Raw genomic sequence first — 21,352 nt, 5'->3', positions numbered from 1 at the left:
TATGGAGGACGGGGTTCGATACGTACAAGTCACGTCACATACTTATTGTTACATGTTTGATTGGAACCATGTTATATTTAGAGCAGTTGGGATTACTTTTAACCCGGTATAGTTGGAAATTTTCCAATTATATGTCTTGCTTTTTGGCTCAAGTTCAATTCTGGTTTGGTGTGACTCACATTGTTTTTTTAATTCTGATATCTTGTTGGATTGGAGAATCGAACTCTAGTGCTATAAAGAGAAGGTATGAGGTTTTTCAAAGCATTCTCATCCCATCCCTTATCCTCATCTCTATAATTACACTACATTTCTCTCTCATGTTCAATTAAATAATATTTTTTTATACATTTATCATTACAATTTTCTCCCTCTTACTACTCACAACCAATTCAACAAATATTAAAAAATAAATAGGGACAAACAAAGTTTTCCTATATTTACAAAAAAATCACTACCTTTTCTCTCTCCACCCTATAATTTACACTCAGAACCACTCAAAAACCCACCCTATATTTTACATACTCTCCTCACATAAATTTAGGGGATGTGATGTGAATGAGCATCCACAACAACAAATCTTCATAAACCACCACATCATCGCCACATCAGATTTCAAACTTTTCTCAAAAACATTACTTTTTTCCACAACAACAAACCTCTACAAACCTATTAAAAAATATTAAAGTTATATACATATAATGTGTGTATATATATGTATGTGAGATAGAAAGAGAGAATGAATATCTTACTCAAAGTTTGATTCAAGTTTGCATAAGCAAACTTTCTTCTCAAGGACCTCTCTCCACAATGGTGAAATTGACTTTTCTCGAGTTTGCCGCCCGCCACGTAGATTTGGACCTAGGGGGATGGAGCTTGTTGTGAATGCTCTTAGGATTGCTTTGAAGTTGGAGTTGGATCTAAATCAACACTTAGACTATCCTCTATGGTGAGGGGTATGGATGAGATTTTTTTCCCAAATACCCGTACACATACATATTCAGTACCCGTATCTGTACCCGTTCGTGTCTATTGGGTACATGTATGGGTACCCAAATTTACTGATTATAGGTACGAGTACTTTCGGGTACAAGTACGGGTATTACGGGTACTGGTACCCGTTTAGAATATGTAGGTGATTTTATTAGGTTTCCAACACTCATGACTTAACTTTCAAGCGAGATTTTCAAAACATAATATATATTAGTTGAATAACTTCATTCTCAATCTATATGCGTATATACATATATTGTGTATTCATATTTTTTATTTCATGTATGTGTAATTGTGTATATCATTAAATTACACATATTAACCTTCTCTCTTGTTTTTCTATAGAAATTGAGGAAACATTAAACAAAGAAAAGAAAAAGAGAAAATGGAAAGATGAGTACCGAAGATTAAACGAATGTTGACTTTCTTTCTATAAGTTAATTTTGTTTTAAATATTTTGATAATTTTTTTTATATTTTGCATGTTTTGGTATTCATTACTTGATTTTAAATGGATTTTATATTATGGTTGATATGTTTCATTTTTAGTTTTTTTATTATGTTTTGGTTTCGGTATTACGGTTTTGGTTATGGTATTACGGTTTTGGTATTATAGATAATTGATTGTCGTTGCCGTACCGTTACCTATACCTAGTTTAGTGGAGATTTTTATTTTTTTAAAAAAGAACAAATGGGTACCAAAGCGAGTACCGTACCTAAATTACCTGTACCCGTAGCCGTACCTGTAAAATATAATTCGGGTACGGGTATGGGTACCAAGATTTATTGATTTTAGCTGCGGGTACTTTCGGGTACAAGTACGGGTATGAGTACGGGTACGGTCCTGATCTCATCCCTAGTGAGGGGAATTAATGCCCCTCCACAGTGCCATGTCAGCCACGTGGGCATTGGGGGGGGGGGGGGCATCAAAGCCCCACCCAAAGATGCCCCTCTATGATGAGGGGGAATCGATGCCCCTTTAATTTTTTAATTTTTTTATAAAAAAAAAACCCAACAAATTTATTAAATACAACAAGTTTTCTAACCTGCGCGTTGAGGCGAGCGGTTGTTTTTGGTTGTTGATCTCCAAGTCATAACTTTAACATGGCTATATAAACGTATGTGTCAAACTCAATTAATATTGTGTATTTGTGTCCATTGAAATAATGCCATAATAAACATGATTGTTATGAATTTATCCATAATGTGGTGACTTTCCACATACATAACTTACATCCTTAATAATGTTGTATTAATGTTCTAGCCCTATAAATAGTGGCTCTTGTATTTGATATTATACCCATCTCAATGAATAAGAACTTTCCCTTTCTTTACTTCTTATTTTCTCTCTATACTATGATAACATACATATATGATGGAGCTAATGGGTTGTTGTTTTACAATACGTTATCAGCACGATTGCTTTGGAGTTGGATGAGATATATTTTATAAGTTAAGTCTTTTTGGTTATTTTGTCTTGATTCTCTTAAACATAAACCATGTTGTAATTTATATAATTTTGGATTATGTTAGAGATTTATCATTAGTTCCTCTATTATCACATTACTATTAAATAATAAGTTATTGACGATCAAAATAATTTCTTGGTAAGATGATTAAATGTGATTTTAAAATTTTGCGTTTTCTTTAAAATTATTTTGCATGTAATCCATCTAGTTTGATTTTAACGCACTTGTTGTGAATTACGTAAATAGATCAACATACATCTATCCTAAATAAGTTGATTAACAGATTACCAATGTTTGGTATATATAATTGATTAAAAGGTAATTAGTGTCATAATTCACATATCATACAACCATTAAATTGTTCATTTACTAGTTAGTCGATTTGCATATTTGTATTAATATGTTAATTGAATTCAAGTAATATTTATAATTTTTGTGATTGTGAATTAAATTATACATTTTATAAACTTATAGACTTCCTCAATTAAATGGTTGTTTATATTACATTTAACATTCCGTTAAACTTCGAAGATTATTTAAATTGCAATGTTTGCTTATTGTTTACATATTTTACTTCAACAAAGATTGCATGGTTTTATATACATATGAACATAGAAGTTCTACGAATAAAATTCATATTTTAAAACTATCACGTGTGGTTTGAGCCACAAATGTGGTTCTACCAATATTTATTGATTCCTTATTTGTTGAGTATTGAATATTTCTAAATTCCAATAATGATTTATTAGGGTGTTGATGATTTGTTAGATTTGCATAATCTCTAAATTCAATAGATCTCTGCTAGGTTGTTTCGTCCCAAGGAAATATGGGTGTTTTCTTTTATATGATTGTTGTTAACAAAGTAGAATGTTTTAACAACTAGTAAAATTCTGCATGCATTGAATTAAAAAAAAAGGTTTTACATCTACTAATTACAAAATATGATGTAACATGATAATACTTTAACTCCTTTATGCCAATTATCATGAGTGTAATTTATAATGCTACAATTACATCTACTAATTACAAATATTAAACCATGTTTATTAGTATATATAATAAAAGTGAATGTTCACTTTATATGGCTTTACATCCCTATATCGTTTGCGCTTAGTTCATAAAATCAAGAAATAATAACATATTTAAATTTTTTTATAGCAACGCAAGATGTTTTAAAATTTCAACGAATATATCAAAATATCATATATTATTATAAAGTTCAAGGGAACTTGATCGAGATATTTGAGTGACAAATATTTGTAGTATTATATAGTTGTGATTAATTATACGATAATACATAATTGTGTGTAAGTGATTAAAAAAAATCTTATGCCATCAATTTTGTCAATATATTATGACGCTATTACAATTTAAAGAAAGTTTTTTTTTTTAAAGAGAATTTGTGACATGAGGAAATCAGATTTATCAAAGTTCGTTTTATGTAAAGGAAATTTCGTAATTGTATTACATGTAGAATGTGAAAAATGGATATGAATTTGAAGGTTTCCAATTAAAATTTCATGTTTCATTTTGTGGGAACCATAAATGACATAAGAGTTTAGTGAGTAACATACATATGTGCCACATTTTAGTTTCAATCCATGCTTGTTATACTTGGTGGTTCGAGACATTGTAACATGACAACTTATTACAAATCGGTGTATTGATTTTATGTTAGACCTTGTATATTGAATGTGTTAGCTATCATGAAATATTATAAGCGTGCATTCTTAAAAGGCCCGCTTATTTGAAAAAAAATAATAAAGGTAAATGCATGACTCCTGTAAGCTCATTATAACACATATGAAATTAGCATGTAAGATTTTAGAACGATTAATCTTAATGACTAGATCATAACATAACTTCTCGATACTTTTATACGATGAGAGGTCCATTAATAAGAAAAGGTTGGATAAATCAATATACCTTATTACAACATGAATTGATATTATTGTCAAATAAATGAAAAAAAGAGGGTTGAAATAACCACAACATGAAAGTTGTGTGGTTCTAATTCATTCCATTCCTTGAAGTAAATGTGATGATAAAATGACTAGTGAAAGGGTCGTGATCATGTACATAACTAAGAAAGTTGTAATGATGTTACCATGAAAGTCACGGGATAATAATTTATTTCTTGAAGTGAATGTGATGTAATATAATGATCGGTGTAAAGCATGTGATCATGGTAATTGAAGAAGTTGTTGTGATGTGCATGCTAATAATGAGATTAATTATGCTAATAATGTGATGATTATACAATGATCATTATAAAGGTCATGATCATGGTAAATGAGGAAATTTTAATGAACCTCGCGTTGATTATGAGATCAACCAGATTAATTAAGATTGGCCACAAGAAGTGGCACACTAAAGGGTGATTATAGAAGAATAAAATACGGGAAACGTGTTTTAATATGAATGTTTGGAATGATAATACATTATTATCTAGTATATTATGTAGTGTATTAAAAAAACACGAGGGAAACTAAAGCATATATGATCATAATCGGAAATTTATGGATCATGATTATTTAATATATTGGCTTGACCGGATAGACCATTCCGAGTCATTGATGATGTGAAAAAAATTGAAAAGCCAGAAGATTCTTCATGGTAATTAAACATACAATGTTTGATCTCAACATAACTTAATTGTTACCCAACTAATTTGGGTGTAAATCTCTAATATACTATCGAAATGACAAACGGATACGTGTATCCCGACATGATGCCATTTAGTGTTTTAAATTCGATACATCGTCTAAATGGTTATCAAATTCGCAACCTGAAGTTTACGTGACTTGTGACTTATCTGATAGCGAGCACATTATTCTAGACTATTTTGATAAATATAGTGATCTTGACTCACATTTTAGTAATGATTATTAGAATACGTGTTAAACTACATGTGACGAATTTTGGCTTTTGTCGATGACGATGATCTAACGTCTATGATTGATTGCAAAACCAATAATCATGAGAGCAAGAGTTCATATTTGTATGTTGTAGCATATGTTTTTACATGACGTATTATTAATTCACATATGACCAATAAGTTATAATAATTCATCCCCATTACAATTGGTTTTCGGTCAGGAATCAAATATTTCCCATTTATAGTTTTTAAAAGTGCACAACACATTGGAATTACTCCACCACAGTGCACAAATATGAGACATCAAGTAAGGTTGGTAATATATGTTGGATATGGAAAAGTATTAATTATGTATTTAGAGTCATCAACGTGGGATTCGTTTACGACTCAATATTGATTTTTACTTAAACAAAATAATATTTTCAACATGAGGAGGAAATAAGAAGCAGTTGGAAAATTAAAAAGTTGTAATGAATTACCATCATGTTGATCCTCAAGTTAAAAAGTGCAAACAAGAAGTTAAAAAGATAATGCATTCACTGACCTAAATAGAGTGACTAGCTAAGTCACATATAACAACTGCTAGTGCTCCAATTAATATTATTGAAAGGACAACCGTACATTGGTGATGAGTCTATGGCACGCCTGAAGCGTGATAGATTATTCGGTTCAAAGAATAAAAATCCTCGAAAATGGAGCAAGTAATGAAAATGGTCAAGTCGAGGTATAATGAAATATTCTCTTTAAGAGACGATAGACATGATGGTTCTTGAAGAGAACCTCAGATACCTGAAAATAAAAGAGATCTCAACAAACTATATCATGTCTAGATATATATGGAATCGAAAAAAAAATCGACGTCGTTGATCATTTTGTATAACGCTTGAAATAATGAAAAAATTGAGGATCAAGAAATAAGTTCTGTCGATAAATGAGATATTAAAATGATTTGCCAAAATGAACAGATGCAAATGGTTCAGAACTGAATTCTCTCACGAATTTGCTAGTTGAACAACTGGTCCATACAACTAATTTTTGTAATATATATTGGATATAATAGAGTCTTTACTGCGAAAGCATGATAAGAAAAATAAAATTATGCAATGTAAGACATAATTAATGGCACAACAATGAGGAGATGTATTCTCTAGTGGTGGATGCAACACAATTTAATCTGGTAATACAAGAGAGAAATGATATGCATCTGATAAATATTATGATAATGAAATTTATCCTTGAAGGATTTAAATAGCCAAAATCATATATAATAAGTTCTCGAGAACGATATGATTGTATTATATAAATTTGGATCCGAGTACATATTATTCTTATATACATTGATGAATGGAATATATATGGAACTCCTGGTGAGTTACCTAACATGATTTATTGGTTAAAAGTAGGCATCTCAAGGATGTAATTCCTATGCATTAATAAGCATATGGTGATATTGAATAAACTATGTACAAGAATGGTACAATATGGAATTAAATTAAAATAATTCTTGATGACATCTTTAAATATAACATAGAAAAGAATATGCAAACCAGATAAAGTTTATGTGCCAAACTCTTGAAGAGTAAAATTGTATACATGATTGGTTAACATGGAAGAAAATTCATGATGGATTGCAAAACCTTTTGAGTTGTATATTGTATACATGAGTGGTTAACATAGAAGGAAGTTCATGACAAATTGTACGTGCATGAAGCATTTAAGCTAAAAGCTCAAGAAATTTATTATATGAAATTAACAAGTTCTATACGTGAACTATAAAATCTGAGTCAGAAATGATATAATCAACTCGGTGATTATCTCTTGGAAAAGAGATACGAATATGATATATTTGATCCATGTATGGAATATCTTGATATTAAATCAATAATATCATGTTGATGATAGCATTGTATCTTATAAGGAGATGGTATTCGTGTATAACATTTCTATAATGATATTTTTATCAATCAAACTTCATATATAAAATGTTGGAGCATTTTAATATGAATGAAGTTCATCTCATATAAAACAAATTACCCTAATTCTAAATCCAACCTCTTGGTCAAGAAGTACTATAGCTTATTGCAATTGGTGCAATATTTCTTGCTAGTTATACACAACTAGATATATTATTTATTTATATTTATATTTATTGATATGATATAACTTGTTTTAAGTGAAGAGTCTTTGAAATGAGCTAAACATAAATATTTTGACACATTCAAGGTATGAAAGACATAAGTCTATATTTTACCTTCGAAATGAGCTAAACATAAATATTTTGACACAATCAAGGTATGAAAGACATGAGTCTATATTTTACTTTCGAAATGAGCTAAACATAAATATTTTAATACATTCAAGGTATGAAAGATATGAGTTTATATTTTACTAACTCGTAAAAAAGGAAGTCTGGTTAGTTATGTTGATGCAGGGAATGCAATATAACAAAGTCATAGATGTTGTGGTACTTATTTACAAGATGAGGCATTACAAGTCACTTATTTACAAGATGATGTACTTTTAGTCATACGCGGAGATAGTACGTAATTTCTCCAAATAACGAAGTGTACGCTACAAGATCAAGCGGCGGATTGTTAACTATAAACGTCTTAGATAAACTTTCGCAGAAGATCAGAACCCATCACTTAAAGGATGTATAAATGTGGGGGAGCATTATACGCGTTGCACTCTTTTTCCCTTAGCTATGGTTTTATCCCACTGGGTTTTCCTAGCAAGGTTTTTAATGAGGCAACATCACTAAGCGTATATAATTATGTGGATAGTCAAGGGGGAGTGTTATGAATTATCCATAATGTGGTGACTTTCCACATACATAACTTACATCCTTAATAATGTTGTATTAATGTTCTAGCCTAATAAATAGTGGCTCTTGTATTTGGTATTATACCCAACTCTATGAATAAGAACTTCCCCTTTCTCTACTTCTTATTTTCTCTCTATACTATGATTACATACATATATGATGGAGCTAATGGGTTGTTGTTTTACAATAATGATAAAGTTGTGGGTGGATGTAGTATATTATTATAACATAAATAGATAAATCTGTTTGATCAGGTACTTCCTACTAAAATGGATACCTTAATTGCCTCACACCACTGAACTGCAACTTTGTGACGTGCTGCCATTTTTCTTAATCTGCACTCAATTGTTACGGCCTACGCGTTGCTGATGTTAGTGGCATTTAAAAAGGAAACATAATTTACTGCATATTGACTTAAGCAGTTACAGCCATTGTTAGTACATATTTTGCCAACAGTTAAAACATTGCTATGCTGCATATTTACCTAAGAGGTAGGCATATTACATAACCTGCATAATGGGGGGCTGATATTTACAAATGTTTTAGCCACTATGTTAAGGTGTTAGGTTACAAAAGTATCTAGGATGTGATAGGGCAAAATATTAGCTGGCTTGTTGGCTGTCAAAAAGATGTGTCCATTTTCCTGCTTCCTTGTTAAGTTGATTTACTGCCTTGTTTTCTTTGGCGGCTGCGTGTCACATCTATGTATTTAAAGTTAGTAAGTGTAAATGGTATACATTTTTGTAGTTAAATTGACTTACCTGGTGATTGCATAAATTTTTTTGCTTTTGGATGTGTTTGGTTCCGGTGTGTTTGGAGACATTGTAGCAGCCCTTGTTGCGTTGTTCTCAGTGACTGTCCCATCTTGTTTGAGTGTGACATTAATTTTGGTTGGGACACCTTTAATGGCAAGCATTTCTGATGGTGTGATGTATGCGTCCGTGTTGTGGCGTTTAAGTGTTAGTTCTTTGCAGCTTATGTTCAAGATGCTTGTCATGGATTCGTTGAAGAAAACTGCCTTAACGCTTCCAGTGTTGTCTGTTATCATGGCGTTTACACAGTAACAATCATGGTTATCTGGTCAGTTTTGATTTGTATTATGTTATTGTGTGTAGTTTGGTATGACTTACATGACATATGATTCTTATTTTCTAACATGATTTGGGCATTCAAAACTCGGTTCTTTCAGGAATCGGAGGTGTGTTTTTTTGCTTCAGATGCTGCATTTTGTGTAGTACCATGGTCGGCTTGTGTCAAAATCTATTATTGAGGCCTCGCATGTGAAACGTAGTTGCTGGTAAAGGTCGTTTGGTTAGTTAATTAGATCATATGTAATATGAACCGCGTTAAGATTGATAAAGTAATAGGGTTTAGTTGTAAGAAAGAACCTTTTTTATTTTTAAGCATATCAGCAATGGTAGTGATTGCGCCTGCATGTCTTGGTGACGTGTAAGCAGGTATGTCGATGTACATGTTACATAGTTTGTGTTGTTTGGTGGCGGAGTTGTTAGTAACAGTTTATGAATAATGCCTAGTGTGATAAACTTTTATAACGTACCTGTTCTTGTATTCCTCAATGTTTGGAATTGGAGGGTTAATGGTTGTGGTTGTAACCTCATTACTTTCTAGTTGTAGAATTTCTGTCGATGTGCGCGGAACTATTTGTGAGACAACAATAAAACAAATATGTATTAGATTGTTGTGTGAAATATATAATTTTGTTTTGTAAAATTTAGAATAAAAAAATAAGGCGTAATGTTACCTGTGAATTTGGTGACCTTTGTTCCAGTGACCGCCATTATCTCACCAACCGGTATTTCTCCCTTGACCTCAGACAACTTTCCACTCCAGAAGGTGACCTCAATAATGTTTCTCCTGCATATTTAGGTCAACATATGTTTTTGGCGGTTATGTATTAACGTTTTTTGTGTACCTGTCATCTTGTAGGGTTATCTTCCTCATAGGTTTTCCATCTATATCGTGTATTGGTGTGACATTTTCAATACGACCGATAAAGTCTGTGTGCTGACCAAACATGTTAATTTCCATCGGGTATGTAAATATGAGATATATGAAGTTATTTTAATGTTTAGTCCTCATCTATGTCTGTTGATCTAGTAGGCTACGTTTAAGGTTTCATTTTTTAACACTGTTTTGTTAAAATATTATTTATATCTCTCAAGTGTATGAATACTAATATAATAATAATATTAGAGATAATAATAGTATTTTAGTTTACAATAATAATTGGTAGATTATTATTTTCTTCATAATTGATTTTATTGAAAAGGGGTTGACATCAATCTCAGCTTGCTTTGAGATGTATTTCTAAAGGTCGAGCGTGGTTCATGAGTAGTTTGTCAGCCTTTAGTTTAGGATCGGGCTTGGTTGTTATTTATTATTTATTTAATTGTTATGTTTTTATAATTTATTATATACATGTATACTTATAAATAAGAATCTTGGGCTGAAGCTGGGCCGAGCTATATTTTAAGTTAGTTGTCACTGAAACGGGTCTTAAAAGAATAGTTAAAGTTGTTACATGCGATGTGACATTCGTCAATTTCGAGTCTTGTTTGTATTCGTATTTGTATTATTTTATGTTGTAAACCGACCCGTTTTGTAAACCGAAACTTATGATATATAAAATATTGGATTTTTATGTTACCAAAACATTCCCATTTGTTCAATTTGAAAAACCTCTTTTACGGATTCGAAAACGGACTTAAAACGACTAAAATACATCAAAAACGAACTTCCGGACGCGAAACGAACCACTGGACGAGCTGGGCCAGCCCCTCTGGTCAGGCCGTGCCGCGCGACCAGAGGGCTAAAAGGAGCTCGCGCGGCGCCTAGACACCCCTGTACACTATTTCGTTTTTTGTTTGTTGTTTTGTGCCTTGCTTGTTTGTTTAACCAACCTATTTTCATATAAACATAAAAGAGAACCTTGTAATGAAGCCTTTGACCCTTACCCTATATATACACACCCATCTTCTTCATTTTTACACTTGCTACATCTCCAAAAACCCTCTCATTTCTCCATAGATTCAATGTTGTTTTATATATGAGTTCTTGAAGGTTTGACTTCCAAGAGTCAAACCAAGCTTCATCTTTCATTCTATTTAGCTTATGTAGTCTTATTAATACTTGTATATGGTGGTACAACATATATATAATACATACCCCTTGTTTCCTTTGGTAGTTGCTTCTCCGGTTCCGATCGGTTAAGTTTCGACTTCGTAAGGCAAGGCTTCATGGAGGACTTTGTGTTCTTGATATATATATATATATATACACACACACACTTATATAACTTGTTAATACATACTAACCATGGCTAAATTATGCTCTTTTAGTTTATTTATGAAGTTCCATGGTGTGGGTTTGAAGAGAATAACCTCGGTTTAACCGTAAATTGTCCAAACCGTGAACCGAACTTTTGCTTACTAGTTTTGTTAAAATAGTTGTTTAAATATGTTTAATGTTAGATTTGAGTTTCAAAAATCATTTTTACAAGTTCTTTGATATTAAGCATGTGGAATCCATCTATGAACTCGTTGGGAGATGGAAACCGAACCAAACCGAAACTTTTGCTTAAAAGACTTGTTGTTAACTTTTAGTTGCAAAACTTAAATATTTTTCATTTATAAATTATTATACAAGATCTATGATATTTGGGCATATGGAAACCATCAAGGAACATATTGTGAGATGGAAACCGAACCAATCCAACTTTTACTCGCTTAAGACACACAAGTGTGTTTTTAGCTATCAAGACTTGTATATTTCTTTAAAAATAGTTTAAACTGATTTTAATTATTTTCTTAAGTACTTGGAATTGTTGGATCCAACTTGATCTCATAACATAGTTTGGACCGACAAAACCGAACACTCGCTTAACGTGCGTTGTTAGTTCTAAAGCAATAGAACTACATACTTGGTTAAGTCTTATTAAGTTTTATTGAGTTATCTCATAACATTCATTGTTTTGGAAAGTTGACTTTGGGTTTGGCCAATTATCAAGACCCGAACCAACAACCCGAACACTCGTTAAAGACCCGTTTTAGTATCTTTGTCCCAACGGAACTTGCATTTAGCATTTTCTCACCTTATTACTTAGTATAGGTTAAGTAAATATTAAGGTTAGATACTTTAACCCGGTTTCGAGCAAACTTAAATTTTTAAAGGGTTATTATTATAAATCTTAAATAGTTACATTATAAACCTTGAACTTTATTTGTTTACTTTTTGCAACAATTATTTTATCTTCAAGACAACCTTTCTAAATCCAAGACTTTCTTTTATTTAGGCTTCATACGTTAAACTTGTCGTTCCGGCAAATCTCCAAATAATCAATCTTTCAAGTTTATTACTTGAACGTGAGTAACTTCATACCCCGTTTTCTATATTTTGTTTTTGAGGTGACATTTCATCTTATCTAAACTAAATGTTTTATACTTGGGTCTTAAACCACAAACGTTGTTGTATACTTTACTTGAATAATTGCTCGATTTGGTGTTCTATGCTTATTTGTCTATGTGTTTATCGCTTTTGGATGGTGGAACTATAAATCCTAGACCATTTGGCAACCCCTCATGGCAAGGTGTCGTTAACGTAATGCAATTAACGATAACTATAAAATCATAAACTATTTGGCATCCCCTTATAGTTGGATGTCGCTAACTTGTTAGCGATAACTATTTTATCCAAGTTTATAGCTCTTATTTATTGTTTCGTATACTAGTTTTGTGGCTTTTCTTACTATATACTATTGTTGCTCAAACTTATGAATTGCTCACCAACCTTTTTGTTGACAAACTTTATTTTATGAAATGTTACAGGTTTACATCTCGGTTGATTCGATGCTGGTGGTGAAAACGAATGTCAAGACTTTTAAGCTATAAGCAAAAATGAACAATATTTGTTTTGCTATATTTGTTATATTTTGTATTGACTGTCTCTTTAATATTATTATGTGACATTTTCGATGTTGTGAAATGAAATGAGTTTGTTAAATATTGTCGTTTTAATTAGTGTCATGCGCTTATGGGCAATCGTTACACCTTGGCATGTTCCGCCGCCTTTGGTCGGGGTGTGACAGATTGGTATCAGTGCCATGACAATTAGGATAGGTGGTTAGACGTAACGACCTAGAATTGTTATGCTTAGGGTCCTATACGTGTGTTCATACGTGTCTACTCTATTTTATTGTTCATATCGCATGTTTATTTATAAACTTGTTTAAAATTCACCAATATCCTAAATGTTCACATACACACACTTTCATAGTATTTCCAAGGTATCCTTACCTTAAAACGCCAAAAAGTAGATTTTTATTGTGTTTTATGGATTACAAGATTAACTTGGATCCCGTTGTTTCAAATCCCTTAAAGGTTGCGTTTATATCGGGTTTGTAGCCATCATAGAAAACGAGACATTATAAAATAACCATTTGACAAAAAGATTCCAAGGATCGAAGGTTATTTACTTACCTAGGATGGTTGAGTTATAGTGCTCGTTTTCTAGGCCACAAATGATGTTATACATGTCAATTCTTTAAGTAGTCGAATGCGAGCGTTCCGGCCGCCATCCAAATTTACGGTGTTAAAACAATAGAACTACGGTGATTCGTGGACTAGTGTTTTGACATGACGTTGTATCTCGATTTATTGTGTTATTATTGTTATTTGAGTCTAAAACATGAAAAAGTCGCTGTGGTTCGTGCACATGTTTAGACTCCCACATGGTGTTTTATAAACTTTTTAGTTGTCATACCCCGACCAAAGGCGGCGGAACATGCCGAGGTGTAACGATTGCCCATAAGCGCATGACACTATTTTAAGCGACAATATTTACCAACTCATTTCATTTCACAACATCACGATAATCATAAGTCAAATACAACAAAATATAACAAATATAGCAAATCAAATATTGTTCATTTTTTGCTAATATCCTAACGATATTTGTGACGTCATCTTCACCGAACTCCAAAATCAACCTAGATGCAAACCTGTAACATTTCATAAAATAAAGTTTGTCAGCATAAAGGTTGGTGAGCAATTCATAGTTTTTTTGAGCATATATGTATATAATAGAAAAGCCACCATCTTGTATACGAAACAACAAATAAATAGCAATAATTTGGATATTATGAGGTCGCTAATAAGAATACATCAGCGGCACCGTCTATAAGAGAATACCAAATAGATTCGGATTTCATGAGGTCGTTAATAAGAATACATTAACGGCACCGTGCTATAAGAGAATACCAGATAGTTCACGGATTTATGAATCAACCTTCCAAAAGCGGTAAACACATAAGCATATAATCATGTAAGCATAGAACACAAAATCGAGCATTTATTTAAGTAAACTATACAATAACGTTTGTGGTTTAAGACTCAAGTATAAAGCATTTGATTTGAATAAGTATGAAATGTCACCCCAAAACAAAAGATAGAAAACGGGGTATGAAGTTACTCACGTTCAAGTAATAAACTTGAAAAGTTAGTAATTTGAAGATTTTCCGGAACGACGGGTTTAACGTATGAAGCCTAAACAAAAAGAAAGTCTTGGATTTAGAAAGGTTGTCTTGAAGATCTTTAAATAAAATAATTGTTACTCGAAACCGGGTTAAAGTATCTAACCTTAATATTTACTTAACCAATGGTAAGTAATAAGGTGAGAAAAATGCTAAAATGCAAGTTTCATTGGGATAAAGATACTAAAACGGGTTTTTAACGAGTGTTTGGGTTGTTGGTTCGGGTCTTGATAATTGGTCAAACCCTAGGCCAACTTTCCAAAATAATGAATGTTATGAGATAACTCAATAAAACTTATTAAAACTTAACCAAGTATGTAGTTCTATTGTTTTAGAACTAACAACACACGTTAAGCGAGTGTTTGATTTTGTCGGTCCAAACTATGTTATGAGATCAAGTTGGATCCAACAGTTCCAAGTACTTAAGAAAATAATTAAAATCAGTTTGTAAATTATTTTTAAAAGAAATATACAAGTCTTGATAGCTAAAAATACACTTGTGTGTCTTAAGCGAGTAAAAATCGGATGGGTTCGGTTTCCATCTCACAATATGTTCCTTGATGGTTTCCATATGCCCAAATATCATAGATCTTGTATAATAATTTATAAATGAAAAATATTTAAGTTTTGCAACTAAAAGTTAACAACAAGTCTTTTAAGCAAAAGTTTCGGTTTGGTTCGGTTTCCATCTCCCAACGAGTTCATAGATGGATTCCACATGCTTAATATCAAAGAACTTGTAAAAATGATTTTTGAAACTCATATCTAACATTAAACATATTTAAACAACTATTTTAACAAAACTAGTAAGCAAAAGTTCGGTTCACGGTTTGGACAATTTACGGTTAAACCGAGGTTATTCTCTACAAACCCACACCATGGAACTTCATAAATAAACTAAACGAGCATAATTTAGCCATTGTTAGTATGTATTAACAAGTTATATAAGTGTATATATATATATATATATATATATATATATATATATCAAGAACACGAAGTCCTCCATGAAACCTTGCCTTACGAGGTCGAAACTTAACCGATCGGAGCCAGAGAAGCGACTACCAAAGGAAACAAGGGGTATGTATTATGTATATTTTGTAACACCATAAACAAGTATTAATAAGACTACATAAGCTAAATAGAATGAAAGATGAAGCTTGGTTTGACTCTTGGAAGTCAAACCTTCAAGAACTCATATATAAAACAACATTGAATCTATGGAGAAATGAGAGGGTTTTTGGAGATGTAGCAAGTATAAAAATGAAGAAGTTGGGTGTGTATATATAGGGTAAGGGTCAAACCTTTAAGAACTCATATATAAAACAACCTTGAATCTATGGAGTTTTGAGAGAGAATATGGAGATGTAGCAAGAGTAAAATGAAGAAGATAGTTGTGTATATATAGGGAAGGAGTGAAGGGTTGGGTATAAAGATTCTTATATGGTTTGCATAAAAATGGGTACGTTTAAATGGTCAAACAATGCATAATATAAAAATTCAATATTTTATATATTTTAAATGACAAGATCCAATATTTTATATATTTGAAATGTTTGGGTTACAAACGGGTCGGGTTTACACAACAAAAGTGACCCGAAATTTACGAATGTCACAGTATCCCCTACTTTAGGAAATTTCGTCCCGAAATTAAGTTGATGACGATGATGCAAATAAATGTGGATACTTCTCTTTCATTGCGTCTTCTCGTTCCCAAGTAAATTATGCGCCACGCCGTGATTCCCATCGAACTTTAACTAACCGAATACGACTACGCTTGGTTTTCTACTCGTTGCGATCCATGATTTAAACGGGTCGTTCAACCTTGATCATCGACTCATCGAAATGTACTTCATCGAGAGGTATATGGAGATTACCCTCGGCTAGGCACTTTTTGAGATTCGAAACATGAAATGTCGGATGAACACCGACAAGTTCTTGCGGTAATTCGAGTCGATAAGCAACTTTCCCAACACGCTCAAGGATTTTGAAAGGACCAACGAAACGAGGAGCTAGCTTACCCTTCTTTCCGAAACGGACTACCCCCTTCCAAAGAGATACTTTTAGAAGGACAAGGTCGTCAACATTAAATTCGATCGGTTTTCGCCGTTTGTCGGCGTAACTCTTTTGACGACTTCTAGCGGCTAAGAGGTTTTTACGGATTTGATCAATGACACCGGTGGCTTCTTGGACCATTTCGGGTCCCGTGATTTAAGCTTCACCAATTTCGTTCCAACTAATCGGAGATCGACATTTACGACCTTAAAGAGCTTGAAAAGGAGCCACATCAATGCTAGAATGGTAGATATTGTTATAGGAGAACTCGATGAACGGAATATGAGAATCCCAATTCCCACCAAAATCAAGAACACACGCTCGTAACATATCCTCGAGTGTTTGGGTCGTACGTTCGGATTGACCGTCCGTTTGAGGATGATAAGCGGTGCTAATATCGAGACGTGTTCCCAAAGCTTCTTGAAGAGATCGCCAAAAATGAGAGGTAAAACGGGCATCGTGATTGGAGATGATAGACAATGGCAAACCGTGTCGGCACACAATTTCCCGAACATAGATTTGAGCAAGCTGCTCGACAGAATACTTCTCGCGGATCGGAATGAAATTAGCAGATTTGGTCAAACGATCGATGATCACCCAAATACTATCGTTGCCTTTTTGGGTGTTGGGTAATTTGGTGATAAAGTCCATAGCAATGTCTTCCCATTTCCAAACGGGAATCGGTGGTTGCTCGAGTAGGCCAAAGGTCTTTGATGTTCGGCTTTGACTTTTGAGCAGGTAAGACATTTAGATACAAACAACGCTACGTCCTTTTTCATACCCGACCACCAAAATGTAGCATGAAGATCGAAATACATCTTATCTGCACCGGGATGAACTGAATAATGCGAATTGTGAGCTTCGTCGAGTATACAAGTACGAATATCATCGCGATCGGGAACCCACAAACGATTGAGAAAATACAAAAGACCATTGGGTTTAGTTTCGAGTTGAAGCTCAGCTCCACATGACATTTCGTCGTACATATTACCTTCTTCGACGGAGGTACGTTGGGCTCGAAAGATACGAATTTGAAGATCGGTTTGAACAACAATGCTTAGAAGCAGAACGGATTTAACATTAACCTATCGACTTAGGGCATCGGCGACAACAATCGCTTTACCGGGATGGTAGCGATTCTCGCAATCGTAATCATTAAGTAATTCGGCCCATCGTCGTTGTCTCATGTTGAGATCTTTTTGGTCAAAAATATGTTGAAGGCTTTACACATTTTGTACCATAAAGGTAATGTCTCCAGATTTTGAGAGCGAAAACGACGGCACCAAGTTCGAGATCGTGAGTCGTATAGTTCTTCTCGTTGACCTTTAGTTTTCTTGATGCGTATGCGATGACTTGACCTCGTTGCATGAGAACACAATCAAGACCTTGATGGGAGGCATCACAAAATACAACAAAATCGTCGTTTCCATCGGGAAGGGTTAGAACGGGAGCATTGCAAAGCATGTCCTTGAGAGTACAAAAGGCTTCCTCTTGCTTCGAACCCCATTCGAATGGTTTCCCTTTATGGGTGAGAGAGGTAAGAGGCAAAGAGATATTGGAAAAATTCTGAATGAAACGCCAATAATATCCGGCCAAACCGAGGAAGGATCGAATTTCCGTGGGAGTCGTTGGAGTTTTCCAATCCTTAACGGCCTCAATTTTAGCCGGATCAACATGAATACCTTTGTCGTTTACGATATGTCCCAAAAATTGAACTTCCTTGAGCCAAAATTCGCATTTGGAGAATTTGGCATAGAGTTGTTCGTTTCTAAGGAGCTCGAGAATGGAATACAAATGATGTTCATGTTCGGCTTTTGATTTGGAAAAGATGAGAATGTCATCAATAAAGACAATAACGAATTTATCAAGGAATGGTTTACAAACGCGGTTCATGAGGTCCATAAATACCGCGGGTGCATTTGTCAACCCGAAGGGCATAACCAAAAATTCGAAATGTCCATATCGAGTACGAAAAGCGGTTTTGGGAATGTCTTCTTCGCGAACACGCAATTGATGATAACCCGATCGAAGATCAATTTTGGAGAAACAAGTTGCACCTTGAAGTTGGTCGAATAATTCGTCGATACGTGGCAAGGGATAACGATTTTTGATTGTGAGTTTGTTGAGCTCTCGGTAATCGATGCACATACGAAACGAACCATCCTTCTTTTTCATGAAGAGAACGGGAGCGCCCCAAGGAGAAGAGCTTGGACGAATGAAACCTTTATCGGAAAGTTCTTCGAGTTGGTTTGATAATTCTTGCATTTACGACGGGGCTAAACGGTAAGGAGCCTTGGCCACGGGCATCGCGCCGGGCACAAGATCGATTTGAAATTCAATCGGACGAACGGGAGGAAGACCGGTGACATTATCGGGAAAGACATCGAGGAAATCACGAACAATGGAAATATCTTGGATTTTCCTTTCTTTTTTGTCCTTTGTCCCCGAGAGGGCTAAAAACAGAACGTACTTTTGGCGTAAGTACTTTTGCGATTGAGCACACGACATGAGATTAAGTCTCCTAGGAGTAGTGTTGCCGACGACTTTAAGAATTTTACTGTTAACAAGCGGAATATGAATGAATTTATCGAAACAAACGACTTCGGCACGGTGCAAAGATAACCAATCCATGCCTACTATGATATCGAAGCTTCTCATTTGCATCGGGATGAGATCGATGGAGAATTTATTCTTGGAAAGAATGAGAGAACAATCCCGGACGACGGAATTGATGGTTATAGAATTTCCATTGGCGACTTCAACAGAGAACTGTCGGGAAAGCTTAGTTCGAGGCATAGCAAGTTTCGACTCAAATTTCAAAGAAATAAAACTTCTATCGGCACCCGTATCAAATAAAATAGAAGCCAAATGATAGTTCACCAAAAACATACCGTTCACGACATTGTTTACCACTTGAGCTTGATTAGCGTTCATCATAAAAGCTTGCCCTTGATTACCATGGTTGACTTGAGGTGCTTGTTGTGGAGGTGGAGGTCGTGATTGGATTGCTTGGATGGGTTGGATAAGTGGTGCATTCAGTTGGGGAAGTTGGGGTTGGTAGGTTAGGACTTGGTAGGCTTGGGTTTGGTAGAAAGGTATGGTCATGGTTTGGTTAGCAAAAGAGAGGCGAGGGCAATTGTTGCGGAAATGGTTAGGGTCGCCACAATTGAAGCAAGCTCGGGGTTGTTGTGGAGGGTTTGGTGGGTAGGGTGCATATCGGTTTTGGGGATTTTGGGGAGTAGTTCTTGGTTGGTTAGGTTGGGTTGGTTGTGCGGATCGACATGTGGTATTGAGATGACCAAAACGGTTACAAGTGTGATGGGTGATGGCGTTGACAATTGTTGCAAAGTGGGAAAGTACCGGTGTACGGTATTCAGGTTTATGGTGGAGCTTGGGTTTGTTGTTGTGGTTGGGGTTGGGTGACAGCATAGTTTCGGTAGTTGGTTTTGGGTTTCTTTTTGTTATTGTTATTGTTGTGTCGAGAAGAATTGGAGTAGTTAATGGCTTGGGGTTGTGGGTCAACCTTGGCTTGCGGTGTGGGCTCGGGCTTGGCTTTCTCACTCAACTTATTGAGGGTTTGGGTACCCGCCTTCATATGATTTTCTGATAGCGCACCGGCTAGAGTGATGGGGTCCTCAAGATTTGCGGGTTTGCTACTCATGACGGAGTCACGGATTTGCATCGGTAAACCCCCAATGTATTTATCAATTTCACTTTCGGTTGGGGTAACCAAATAAGGAACGAGGATGCTCAACTCATGGAAGCGGAGTAAGTAAGTAGCGTTATCACCACTTTCTTGTTTTAGGTTCCAAAATTCTACCTCAAGCTTTTGGAGCTCGTGTTTTGGACATAATTTCTTCATCATAAGCGCCTTGACATCGGCCCATGGAAGAGCCATAGCCGTATACGAACCTTGGAGGTGCATAACACTACCCCACCATGTTAGAGTGGCTTCTCTAAACATGCTTGACGCGAAATTTGTCTTTTTCGCGTCGGGGCATTTGCTATGTCGGAACACACTCTCGGTCGATTCGAACCATTGTAACAAGGTAGTCGCATAATTGGTTCCACGGGTCTCGGACGGTTTAGCACTAGTAAATTGCTTAAGCATGTAGGATGCGGGTTTGGGTTCAACAGGTGCAACAATGGGTGCGGGTAGGGTAGCTTGGATTTGGGTTATAAGTTCGGGAATCACAGCGGCCATTTGTTTGGCGACGAGAGCGGCCATGCGTCAGGTGGAGTTCTTGCGCGGTTGGAGTCTTAGCGGAGGCATGCTAAAATTTATAAAGAAAATGGGATAAGTTTTGGGTAAAAAGAAATGAATATAAGGGCGTGTAAAATAAAATAAGATCTCAAATTTGTGATTGATTGTGAATCCTAGAGTTAGTAAGGAGAAGATGGTGTTAGATAAAATATAGAACTTTGTTTATAAATAACAAAACCGTAAACAAAACGTAAAATATTTTTGAGATGGTTAAAGCATGAAAATTTGAGATTTTGAGATTTATAGAGTCGGAAAATCGTGCATGAACCACCATGACTTGATATTCCAACACTAAAAAGTTTATAAAACACCATGTTGGAGTCTAA

This window comes from Bidens hawaiensis, unplaced genomic scaffold (assembly GCF_021521415.1).
Source record: "Bidens hawaiensis isolate Kalapana, Puna unplaced genomic scaffold, B.hawaiensis_p1.1 tig00007427_1, whole genome shotgun sequence".
In the NCBI taxonomy this organism is placed as follows: domain Eukaryota; kingdom Viridiplantae; phylum Streptophyta; class Magnoliopsida; order Asterales; family Asteraceae; genus Bidens; species Bidens hawaiensis.
Note: the sequence above shows the minus strand (reverse complement) of the source record.